This window comes from Dryobates pubescens, chromosome 15 (genome assembly GCF_014839835.1).
Source record: "Dryobates pubescens isolate bDryPub1 chromosome 15, bDryPub1.pri, whole genome shotgun sequence".
NCBI classification, from domain to species: domain Eukaryota; kingdom Metazoa; phylum Chordata; class Aves; order Piciformes; family Picidae; genus Dryobates; species Dryobates pubescens.
In genome coordinates, this window is record NC_071626.1 from 9271610 (window position 1) to 9283898 (window position 12289).

Sequence of the window (12289 nt, forward strand, 5' to 3'; positions counted from 1 at the left end):
CTTCCCTGTTTTAGCTAAACCAGTCGCCAAAACAACTGTTTAAGAATTGTTTCAGCCATCTATAAACTGCTAATGCACTTGAAATGTGCATTTCAAATGAAAAGGCTGTTTGCATCCAAGCTTCTGCATCACTCTCCTCATACCTTCTAGTTTCTCTTGCAGCAATGGTTATTTCCCACTTTAGGCTTATGCATCCCTGCAGCTGAGGCACAGATCACTTTGCAGGATATCAGTTTAATAAAGGTTTCATCTTCTCCAGCCAGTCTTTTTTATTATTATTCTTTGTCATTTCAGCCAATCAATTTAACCCTCTGACTTCTGCCTATCTCATGGTCTCCTGAATGATTCCAACCTTTAGTATCTCCACTGCAAAGTTTGGATGGCTTAGTAAAGAAATAGTGACAACTGTAAGAATAGGAGATAGCCTCTGCAAGAACTCTTGTTGGAGTCTTCAACCTGCTATTAAAGTCTTTATGCTGTAAAGCTTTCAGTGAAATAAACTCTAAATTCAGAGGTGCAGCTATCCTGAAGTAAGCCAAATATTCCTGAAAGAGCAGAGTACTTAGTGCTGATCCTGCCTATAAATGGATAAAAAAGAAATCCAGGGCTGCTTGAAGTGGCTCACAAGCTCACAACAAAGAGGGAGAGAGTGAATTGACTTCACTGGATTTCACTCTTGGGCACTGGAGTTGAAATGCAATTGTGTCTTAAGTTTAAAGGTATTTAAAATAGATATCCATCAAGAGAGAATGGTGTTTTAAAGTTTAGGAGTTATCTGTGATGTTCCCCCTTGATAGTGTTAGAGCAAAGCAGCCATGGAGCAAGAAAGTAAAAAACCAAACCAGAACAGAATAAAAAACCCCAGATGCTATGTCCCTCAGAGTTCTCTTTGGATTTTGTTTGCCACTGACTCTTCTCTGAAGATCTGTGTGGTGGGTTGAAAATTACCACCACCACCACCAACAACAACAACATTAAATTCGCCAGACCAGCTCAGTTGGAAGCAAATGAAAGCTGTGTTTACAAGCAAAACTACAGTCTACAATGGAGTGCAATGAATATGTACAAAATATACAGCATTTACAAACATTTGCAGGTATTTACAATCGATAAACAGCACAAGGACAAAGGTCAAAGCACAAGGTCAAAGACCAGGGGAGCTGCTAATAGCTTCTCCCTCCCTGCCCGCCCTTACCGCTCTTGTACACAAAAGGGACAAGAGAGAGACAGAGAGGTTAATACCAGTCACAACAAAAGCGATGCAGCCAAGGTCAGTAAAGCCAGTTAGTATCTCCCAGCCAGATGAAGCAAGGAGAGAGAGAAATTATTTACCAAACTCTTGGGGTAGGTAACTCTCCAGTGGGTTGTTTACAACTATCGTTATTTTCCTGCTTACACCCAATAGTGATTTATTTACATTCTGCCACTTTCTGTTCAAGAGCTGTGAACAATTTTTAAAGGCATAGCCTAAAACCACCACAATGTAAAACACTGCTGCCCGGGGAGGTGGTGGAGTCACCGTCCCTGGAGGTGTTCAAGAAGGGACTGGACGTGGCACTTGGAGCCATGGTTTAGTTAGTCATGAGGTGTAGGGTGACAGGTTGGATTTGAAGATCTCTGAGGTTTTTTCCAACCTTATTGATTCTATGATTCTATGACAGTGTGAGACTGCAGACAGAACCAAGGTCTGTTGTGACAGACTGAAGCTGCCAAGGGCAGTGACCTAGTGTCAGAAGTGGAACCACTGGACTTGTAAACAGTAGGAGAGTTTAAGAGCAACATCTCCTTGCAGATGGACAATGGACTCAATCAGCTCTGGGCGAAACACGAAAATGGGCTACATTACCAAGAAACTCTGAGGTTTTGTTGCTGATTTTAGTAAACAAGCCTACCAGTGTTTATATGAAGTTGTCATTTTATCCCTTTAGCAAAATTCCTTTTCTTTAAGACCCTTAAATTCATTGCCCTTGAGCAGGAAAACTGATTATCCAAGCTCATTATGTGCCCAAGCAAAATCGTTTTCCTTTCCTACAGGCTGAGAAGTTTGAACTGAAATTGATTCCCTATTTTTAGAAAGGAGCCCTAGCTAAATCTGAATTCTTCACCTGCTACTCACACCCATCAAGGGAATGTGAAGCAAGCCTAGCTAAATGCAGGTGCATGGGAATTATAGTCTGTCCCTTTTACCAAGCACATTAATGTAGCTAAGAAAGAGGCAAGGCTGCTTGAGACCTTTCCCCACATTGGACTAGAAGCTGGAGATGAGAGGTAACATTTGTGGAAAGAAAATGAGATTATAATCACAGAATCACCAAGGTTGGAAGAGACCTCAAAGATCATCAAGTCCAACCCATCACCACAGACCTCATGACTAAACCACAGCACCAAGTGCCACATCCAATCCCCCCTTGAACACCTCCAGGGATGGTGACTCCACCACTTCCCTGGGCAGCACATCCCAATGGCTAACAACTCTCTCAGTGAAGAATGGTGTCTTCTTGGCACACTCTTCTGGATGCTTCTAGGAATATGGATACAACTTTTCACTAATATCTAGTTTTTAAATCAAAATGAGCCTGCAAGAAAAGTAAGATTCTGGTCTAGAATCTGTGAAGAAAAGCTGGAATTGTTCTGTAATAGGTAAAGTTACTTTTCCAGAAATATTCTAATTCAAAATGTAAGTCCCAAGCATTAAGCTTGGTGTTTTTAAGCCTCATTGGACTTCAATCCTTTGAAGCAAAAGGCCCTCGTAACAGTAGTTAAAACTTCAAAGACATCATCCCCTTCCTGTTCCTCACCCCAGACAGAAATTGCAGCCATTCTGATACAAGGAACTATGATCAATGACTCCAGATTGCACCTCTGTTTCTCTTCTTGAACTGTAGAGGCCTGATGCTGCTTGAAATTCCAGCACAGATAGAAAGCTGGTGAAACAAATGTGAGTGTAGCACAGAAAGCCTAAAAGAGAAGCCTGTTGTCTCCTATGAATGATCTTTTAACGTTCACAGTAGGAGGAAATGAGAGTACAGAGTGGACAATGCTGAACAATGACTTATTTAGCTGAGCACTCCCATCAGCATCAATGTCCTAGGATCAGCATAATTCTCAGTCCTGAACCATACAGAGTACACCCTGCTGTTCCATTGAGTCATGAACCTGTCCAAAAAGAAACACTTTCCTGCCTCTCTTGCCACTCCTACTCAAAAAATGTTCTTCTGGGGGACTGAGACATCCTATTTCTTCACATTAAAATCTGATTTGCAGGGCTTCTATGTCCTTGTGTTCTAGGGAGAGGGCTCCTTGCCAATTCCTTCCCCACAGTAACAACGCATTTGCCTTACCCAAATGCTGAGTGGTCTTCAAGGCAGGTGGTTCACAGCAAGTGATTATTTGTCTTTCTCATCTATCACTCACATAGAGTTGGTGCAAATGCAACTGCCAGTGGGACTCCCACAGCTCTACCCCTTCAAATGAGCCTTTCAGTTGTGCTGTTGCAGTCTTTAGCACCAGAGGCATGTTTGGTTTGTTCTCTCTGACCTTCCTGTTTATAGCACAGGTCCAGCATCTAGATTCCTGACCTGATGGCACATGATTATGAGGAAGAGTGAAGGGAGCAATTTTCACCATTATGTTTTGATTAAATAATTTCCAAGAAATTGCAACTCATTATTCCACAAATAAGATTTAATGACCTCTTAACAGAGGCTGAACTTCACTGTTTGTTCTCTTCACTGTTGATCTGCACTCAAATACGCCCATCAAGTCATCATTCTCCTTGTGTACAAGGTTCTCTGACAGGAAAATTCATTGTCATGGAGTTTAACTATCAATAAATAAAACATCAGTTTTGTCTTAAAGACACCTTGCTGCTGCTAAGCCTGACCTGTCCCCTTCCCAACAATAGCTCTTGAAGAGTGAATTCTGCTTACACCAAACCCACACTGTTGAGGGATTAAAATTCAAGCCACGCTCTGATTATGTATTTTAATTTCAGTGATAATATCACTCTGCATCAGTAGAAGTGAGGCAAATGCACTCAAATGGAGCCACTGTAATTTAAGATCTATTTAGATCTTCTTTTTAATCTTGGGGAGGGGAGGGAGGGCGGGAAGGAGGAGAGTAGTGGCATCTAAAGAAGCAAAAGGTTGTGATGCTTCTTGCTGCTTTCTCTAGCCTAGACTTCAGTCTCTGTGAAAATACTGCTATAATTTGGGGAAATAGATCTATTAATTGAAAGTGCCAGGGCTCAAGCAACTTTGGATTGCATCCTCTGCAACATACACAGTCTCTTATGAAACAGTGGCAGCTGGAAGTGCATTAGAAAATGAAATGAAATGAAAGAAAAGAAAAGAAAACAGTAAAATAAATAAAATTAAATTTTAAAAAAATAAAATGAAATAAATGAAAGCAGAGTAAGCCAAAGGCAACAAGAAGAGAAGGCTACTTGGTAATAATTCTCAGGGTATGCTGTAAAAGTGAACATTGCACAGGGTGTATGGACATGGGTTCAAGAATGAAAGCTTTTTGTCTTCTCAGTCCCTGAAGGACACATGTGCACTCTCCTCTTCTTGCTTCTTTCACAGCTAAAAGAGATGTAAGCTTATCCCTTCAGTTTCTTCCTAACAGGCAGAGGAGTTATCCCGCTTACATGCAGAGACCACAGTGGAGAAAAATGTGGATTGGGAGTGAATATCCATGCACAATGTCTCTTGAATCGTCAGTCATTTGTAAGTAATTGCTTTTTCTTCTCTTCATGCTTGTTAAGCACACTCACACTGTGTATGATTCCAAGCAATACTTTGTTACTCTTCTCACTTAATTTACTCCAATTAGGTTTTGGCATCCCTGGACACAAAGAATCTGCCTATCAGATAGAGTGTTTCGGCAACCAAGCAATGCTTGGTGAATGTGATATGAAAGCTCCCTTGGATGGAACTGAGGCATGCCTGCTCAGCAAAGCTGCTACAGTAACTTGGGCTGGATTGTGACCAGATCAGTGGCAGAGAATTAATCATCTAGTCTGATAGCAGAATCATAGAATCAATAAGGTTGGAAAAGACCTCAAAGATCATCAAGTCCAACCTGTCACCCAACACCTCATGACTACTAGACCATGGCACCAAGTTCCACGTCCAATCCCATCTTGAACACCTCCAGGGATGGTGACTCCACCACCTCCCTGGGCAGCACATTCCAATGCCTCACAACTCTCTCTGATGAATCTGACACCTTGATAGTCTGCACAGAAATCACTGCGCCAAGACGTACCTATGCTACAAAAGGACTGAAGAGCTTTGGCTTGGGAAAGTTGAAAGGCAGCTTCCTCTCTACCATCAGACTGAAGTGGTGCCTTGCTTTTAAAGGCCCCTCACAAAGGGAGTTTACTGGCTTGTTAATTCCTGATTCATTGAAGTGAAACGCAGTAACAAACTGTAGAAGCCATTTTGGAGAGCGGTTCAAGAAAACTCTTCTGATACAAAGACCAGGTAGGAGAGATGAGTCTGAATCCTTGGATTTGTCCTGCTCTGTGTGCTAAGCTGTGGTGAAAGCAACTTTCATGAGTATATACAAAAAGCAGTCAGCAAATTGCCATAAATTCAGGGGTAATTTCTTCAGAACTACTGGGATGGGCTCTTTGACCAGGAAGACTTTAATTAACCCTTTCAGAAAGCACAGAACTGTGAACTGACAAATTCAATTTATCAAAAGGATATTTGTTAGTCAGTTAAAATCTTTTATCCCTAAGTGACATGAGGATGAAGCCAAATCATCCTTTAGACATTGTGTGGGTCTTGTCATATCTGCATAGGCCCTCCATAGGCTCTCTTGCACTCATTGGAAGCTCAGGCATGTGATGCCACAGATCAATATCATAGTAGCCAGGTATTCCTAGGTGTGCTGAGTGGACCTCTTCTGCTGGATATGGTCTTCACCTCCACGAGGAGGTCAGATCCCGAAAAGTGGTCCTGAGTGACATGAATTCTAGCCAACGTCATACCATGGGTTATTCAAGAGGTACCATGTGCAGCAAAGGCTGGCAAGGCTCTCAAGCAGGATGGGCTTCCTTCAAGAGCAGGAAAAAAGGAAAACATCTCCTCCTTTTCTAACCAAATTAAGATCACAACCAAGTAAGTAAGACCATGGACAAATATTTTGCTGGAAAAGATGCATGCAGCTGAAAAGATGGCACATGCCATGAGGAATCTTGATATTGTCTTAGTAATTATTAAGGAAGACCCAATGGTTATGGCCCATACACACACAAGCAACAAACAGACAGCAGGTGAGAGGTCCTGAAAGCACAGTTTAAAGCAGGAGGCTAAAAATGTGTCACACAATAGCATTCTTCAGTGGTCCTGGTTTTATATACTGTGACAGATAACAGAGGCTCAGTGGATGATTGATTAAACTGTGTGAGGGAAAGGAGATTATATTTATTAGTAGCTGGTAAATTTTTGAGGCAGATTAAGTTTATATAAAATGGGTTTCACCTAATCCAAACAGAATCAGTGCTGTTGACATTTAAGATTAAAAACACTGTGAGGCAATTTCAGAAATGAAAACCAAGGAAATCAGGCCAGATCTGAAGAGTAAATCGCTAAGACTGATACATCTGGGTGGTCTTAAATCACAGAAAGCCCATAACTTAGAAAAATGGGTGCAACAGAAGGTAAGTAAAAATGAAAACAAAACAAAACCAACCAACAATAGCAACAAAAAAGCCAAGTAGGCAGAGCACACAAAACTATGAGACCAAATCAAGACAAGTGCCCAAATATTCCTATACAACTAATTCCATTTAAAAAACGTGGTTTCAGTGGCAGAACCATGGTCAAATGCCTTTAAAAACAATAGAATAGAATAGAATAGAATAGAATAGAATAGAATAGAATAGAATAGAATAGAATAGAATAGAATAGACCAGACCAGGCTGGAAGAGACCTTCAAGATCACCGCGTCCAACCCATCATTCAACACCACCTAATCAACTAAACCAAGCACCCTATCAAGTCTCCTCCTAAACACCTCCAATGATGGTGACTCCACCACCTCCCTGGGCAGCACATTCCAATGGCCAATCACTCTCTCTGTGTAGAATTTCCTCCTAATATCCAGTCTGAACCTCCCCTGGTGCAGCTTGAGACTGTGTCCTCTTGTTCTGGTGCTGATTGCCTGGGAGAAGAGACCAGCCCCCTCCTGTCTACAACCTCCCTTCAGGTAGTTATAGACAGCAATAAGGTCTGCCCTGAGCCTCCACTTCTCCAGGCTAAGCAACCCCAGCTCCCTCAGCCTCTCCTCACAGGGCTTGTGTTCCAAACCCCTCACCAGCTTTGTTGCCCATCTCTGGACACGTTCCAGCAAGTCAACATCTTTCCTAAACTGAGGGGCCCAGAACTGGACACAGTACTCAAGGTGTGGCCTAATCAGTGCAGTGTACAGGGACAGAATGACCTCCCTGCTCCTGCTGGCCACACTGTTCCTGATAGGCATTATGGAAGCTTGGTGAGAAGCTATTTGATAGAACACTAGTACATAAACTGTGTGCAAGGAGAATAGTTTGCATTTATTAGTGCTGAAGAAAGTCTAGCATTGAACACAGCATTGTGGCCATGATTGTGCTGCACTACATAATTTCAGTGGCTGCAGAATTTCCTTCCATGCTGAAATCATAGAATCATAGAATCAATAAGGTTGGAAAAGACCTCAAGGATCATCAAGTCCAACCTGTCACCCAAGACCTCATGACTACTCAACCATGGCACCAAATATGTTGTTAGTTCTATGTTGTCTCTCACCTGAGCAATATGAGGTGAGTTGACCAGAAATGCTGAAGGACCAGCACCCTGGCAGCCACTTGGAAGGACTTAAAAAGGGCCAAACCAGGCATGAAATCACTGTGCTACTTACTGCCCAAGTATAGAACATGACATGTGGGGTTTATTTACATGGATATTTCATCTCTGTTGTGAGAGGAGAGGGAGCATGTAGGGAGTGAGGAAAAGAGGCAGAGATCATTAATTTGATTTACATGGGAATTAGATTGCATGTACAAATGTATTTGACTGAACAAGAAACTACACAGGGAATGGTAGGATAGGTTGGGTTTGTTTCCCACTACCCTGCAGAGATGCAGGACTCTCAGAAATTTTCCAGCTATTGTTCCTTGAGGTCTTGGAGGGCTTTCTGCTACAGGCTTCCTTTTCTAACAAACCATTCAGCCTCATTTTCCTTCCTTACATAAAAGACAACCCCTAGGCTAGCAAAAACAGAACAACAGACTAGTTCAATACAGATCCTAATTAGAACTATTGAGGGCACAATACATTTACTACCCTAATCTTATGCAAATTCAGGTAACGTATCTCTGGCTGAGGAAAATTATGATAAGGGAATTATAAACTCATTACTTCAGAGCAATGCAGAGAAAAAGGCAGAGGAGACAGGCAGAACCTTTGATGTTTGAGCATACAGTAAGGAAAAGGTTGTGATGACTTCATAACTATATTTCATTCAGTGTAACTAGTTGTTAAATGTGACTTACAGCATCAACTGAGATGCCTACCTCTCTTTTTTGACTGTCTAAGAAACATTGGTGACTCATCACTTAGATACACAAGCTGAGGGGCTGGAACTACTTACTAGGGAGCCCCACAGAGAGGCTGGCACCTAAGCAATGCACAGCTACTTGCTCACTTCCCCCTGCTCAGTGAGATGAAGGACAGAATCGTTCAAAACAAAAAAGGCAACCAAAAACCAAAGTGAAATTCCTGAGTGGAGATAAAGACAGTTCAATAGGGCAGAAAATGAAGAGAATCATTATGATAAAATACAACCATTTTTCAAATGACATCAACAATAAAAAATAATTAGAATACAGAAAAGAAGTGACACACAAGGCAGTTGCCCAACACTCACCAACTAATGCTGAGTCAATTCCTGAGCAGCTGCCCCCAGCCAGCCTCTGTCCCAGTTTATATACTAGGCATGATATTATGTGGTATGGAATATTCCTTTGGGTGAGCTGTCCTGGCTGTATCTCCTTCCAAGTTCTTGGGTCCCTCCAGCCTTCCAACCTGGTCTATTCTATTCTATTCTATTCTATTCTATTCCATTCCATTCCATTCCATTCCATTCCATTCTATTCTATTCTATTCTATTCTATTCTATTCTATTCTATTCTCACTGGCAGAGCATGAGAAGCTGAAGAATCTTTGACTTAGTATAAACACTGCTTAGCAACAGCTCAGAACATCAGTGTGTTATTGACATTGTTCTCATACTAAATCCTACCACAGCACTATACCACCTACCAGGAAAATAAAATAACTCTACCCCAGTCAAAACTAGAACAGTATCCACCCTCTACACAGTACCATTTATGTCATGCCCAGGTCCCACACGTCTCAATAAATCCCAACTAGCAACAGGTCCCCAGAGCAGAAACTTGTTCTGCCCTAAAGCAATCATTGAAGGTGCAGAAGAAAGCCAACTTCCCTGGCCTGGCAATGACTGGTTAATCTGCAAGTTCCTGGCTCCTAAAGCGATCTTCAGATCATAGTATCTGCCCTGTGGGGTCACATCAAATGTTTAATAAATCCTAGCTCCTATAGTGGCCTCTGTAAGTGCCCAGTGTAGTGCAGAAGGACAGGAGGAACAGATAGCTCTTGGAGTACTGATCACTGTGTCAGTGGGCTTCAGCCAAAAGCCACTGAGCTAAATAGAATTTCTCCCACTCACTATTCCTGGTTATTAAAACCACAGCCATTCAAAGCCCAGCAGGATTGTGGATATCTAAGATGTGAATCCAGATACAAAATCTGCATATAAATTTGAATATCTCCTTTTAGTACATGCCTGGGTAGAGCATGATCACACAGCCTGGAAATTGTTTGCATTGCTCATAAAAGACTAAAGAAGAGACTAACCAAAAACCTCCTGTTGATTAGGAGAGGACTCCATTAAAAATCCCTTAAAGTGTTCAGCAATACTCTCTATCAGAGCCTACAGCTACCTGCCTTTTGCTGTCAAGAACACCAAACCAAATGTGCAGACCTTTCAGGTTTTAAATGGCCTTGGTAAGGATTAAAATTCTGGGGAGGGGTAGGGGTGGGAAACCAACCATACTTTTCACTATTCATTCTGAATCAGCACTGTGCCATTGACCCAGCAGCAGGAATCAGCTGGCACAAACACAAAACTCCTTCTCATTATCTCAGTTAAATAATATAGCCAAGTCAGGAGAAAACATCCTGCTTCACAGGTGACGTAGCTGAGCCTACACAATTTTTTTGAGGTCAGACCTGACCAGCAAATATGGATGTTACTGTGACCACAAAGCTCATAAGACATAAAAGGCTTTGAAGAAGAGAGAATATTAGTACACATTTCATTAGCACAAATGTAAATTATTTTTGTTTCATGTATTCTTTTTATTTTGCTTGTTATTTTTATGTATTCTTTTTATGTATTATTTTATTTATTAGTTATTATTTTTATATTATTTATACTTTATTTTTATTTATTATTTTTATTTTAGTTTTATTTATTATTTTTATTTTTTTTTATTATTCCCTTTTATTTCATTTTTGAAGCAAGCCCACCTTCAGGTCTAAAACCAAAGCCCGTTTCTGATCACAGAGTGGCAGCTCTGGACAAATCCCCTTACTTTGCACCATTTTCTTCACAGCAGAACTGGGGGGGGGGGGGGAAATCTCCTCTCTCAACACAGCTTGTTACTCAGAGAAAAAAAAGAAAGAAAAAAGTCAGCTAAGACTCAATCCCATAGTGAAGATTAATTATATTATAAATATATAAACAGCCACTGAGCATAAAAGAAAATCATATTGTATTGCAACATGTAGAAATGGAAAAACTCCAGCAGATATAAGCTTGTGCACCTTCACAACACTTACTGCCTGTCATTTTCTCTTGCCTACCCCACTCCCTTCCTCTCACTGCACATTACAAGTCCCTGGGTTTTCTTTCAGTAATGGATCTTCTTCCCTGTGGTTCTCTACAGCCTACTTGTTTATCCCAGTGTGTTTCCTTCTTATCCTTAGACTACACTGAGATACACTGAATCTTAACATTAAGAAGGGTTTATAGAATCTAGAATAGAATAGAATAGAATAGAATAGAATAGAATAGAATAGAATAGAATTAACCAGGTTGGAAGAGACCTTTGAGATCATCGAGTCCAGCCTATCACCCAACACCATCTAATCAACTAAACCATGGCATCAAGCGCCCCATCCAGTCTCCTCTTAAACACCTCCAGTGATGGTGACTCCACCACCTCCCTGGGCAGCACATTCCAATGGCAAATCACTCTTTCTATGAAGAACTTCTTCCTAACATCCAGCCTAAAACTCCCCTGGTACAGCTTGAGACTGTGTCCTCTTGTTCTGGTGCTGGTTGCTTGGGAGAAGAGACCAACCCCCACCTGTCTACAATCTCCTTCAGGTAGCTGTAGAGAGCAATAAGGTCTCCTCTGAGCCTTCTCTTCTCATAGAATGGTCCAGGCCAGAAGGGACCTCCAAAGCTCATCCAGTCCAACCTCCAGCTAGATCAGGCTGCCCAAGGTCTAATCAAGCCTTGCCTTGAATATCTCCAGGGAAGGGGCCTCAACCACCTTCCTGAGCAACCTGTTCCAGTGTTCCACCACCCTCATGGTGAAGAACTTTTTCCTGATATCCAATCTAAATCTGCCCCTCTCTAGTTTGAAGCCATTGCCCCTCATCCTGCCACTGCAGGCCTTTGCAATCCCCATCCTTCCTGTAGGCTCTCTTCAGGCACTGGAAGGCTGCTATTAGGTCTCCCTGGTGCCTCCTCTTCTCCAGGCTGAACAGCTCCTCGACTCCAATATCTTTTTCTCATTTTGCATTTACTTTTCTGTCTGGGCTTTTTTTTTTTTCACCTTGGACACTACCTATTTTATGCCATTAGGGGGAAAGTAGAGACATAAAAGCTCCTTGGTAACTCTTTGTGTGTATTTTACACACACACAAAAGTTCAGTGAAATTGTTCTTAAGAATATAGGGGCTTTCTTCCCACGGTTTCCAAGCTTGTCTTCTTCTGATAGTATTTCATGCAGTTAAGACTGCATTTCTTGCCATGAGTTCACCTCAGGCAATTTGATATTCATAGATTCATAGAATACCAGGTTGGAAGGGACCTCAAGGATCCTCTAGTCCAACCTTTCAGGGTAAGAATATAGTTTAAATGAGATGGGCCAGCACCCTGTCAAGCTGGGCGTTTGAAACTGTCTAATGTTTTATTGCAAGATGAC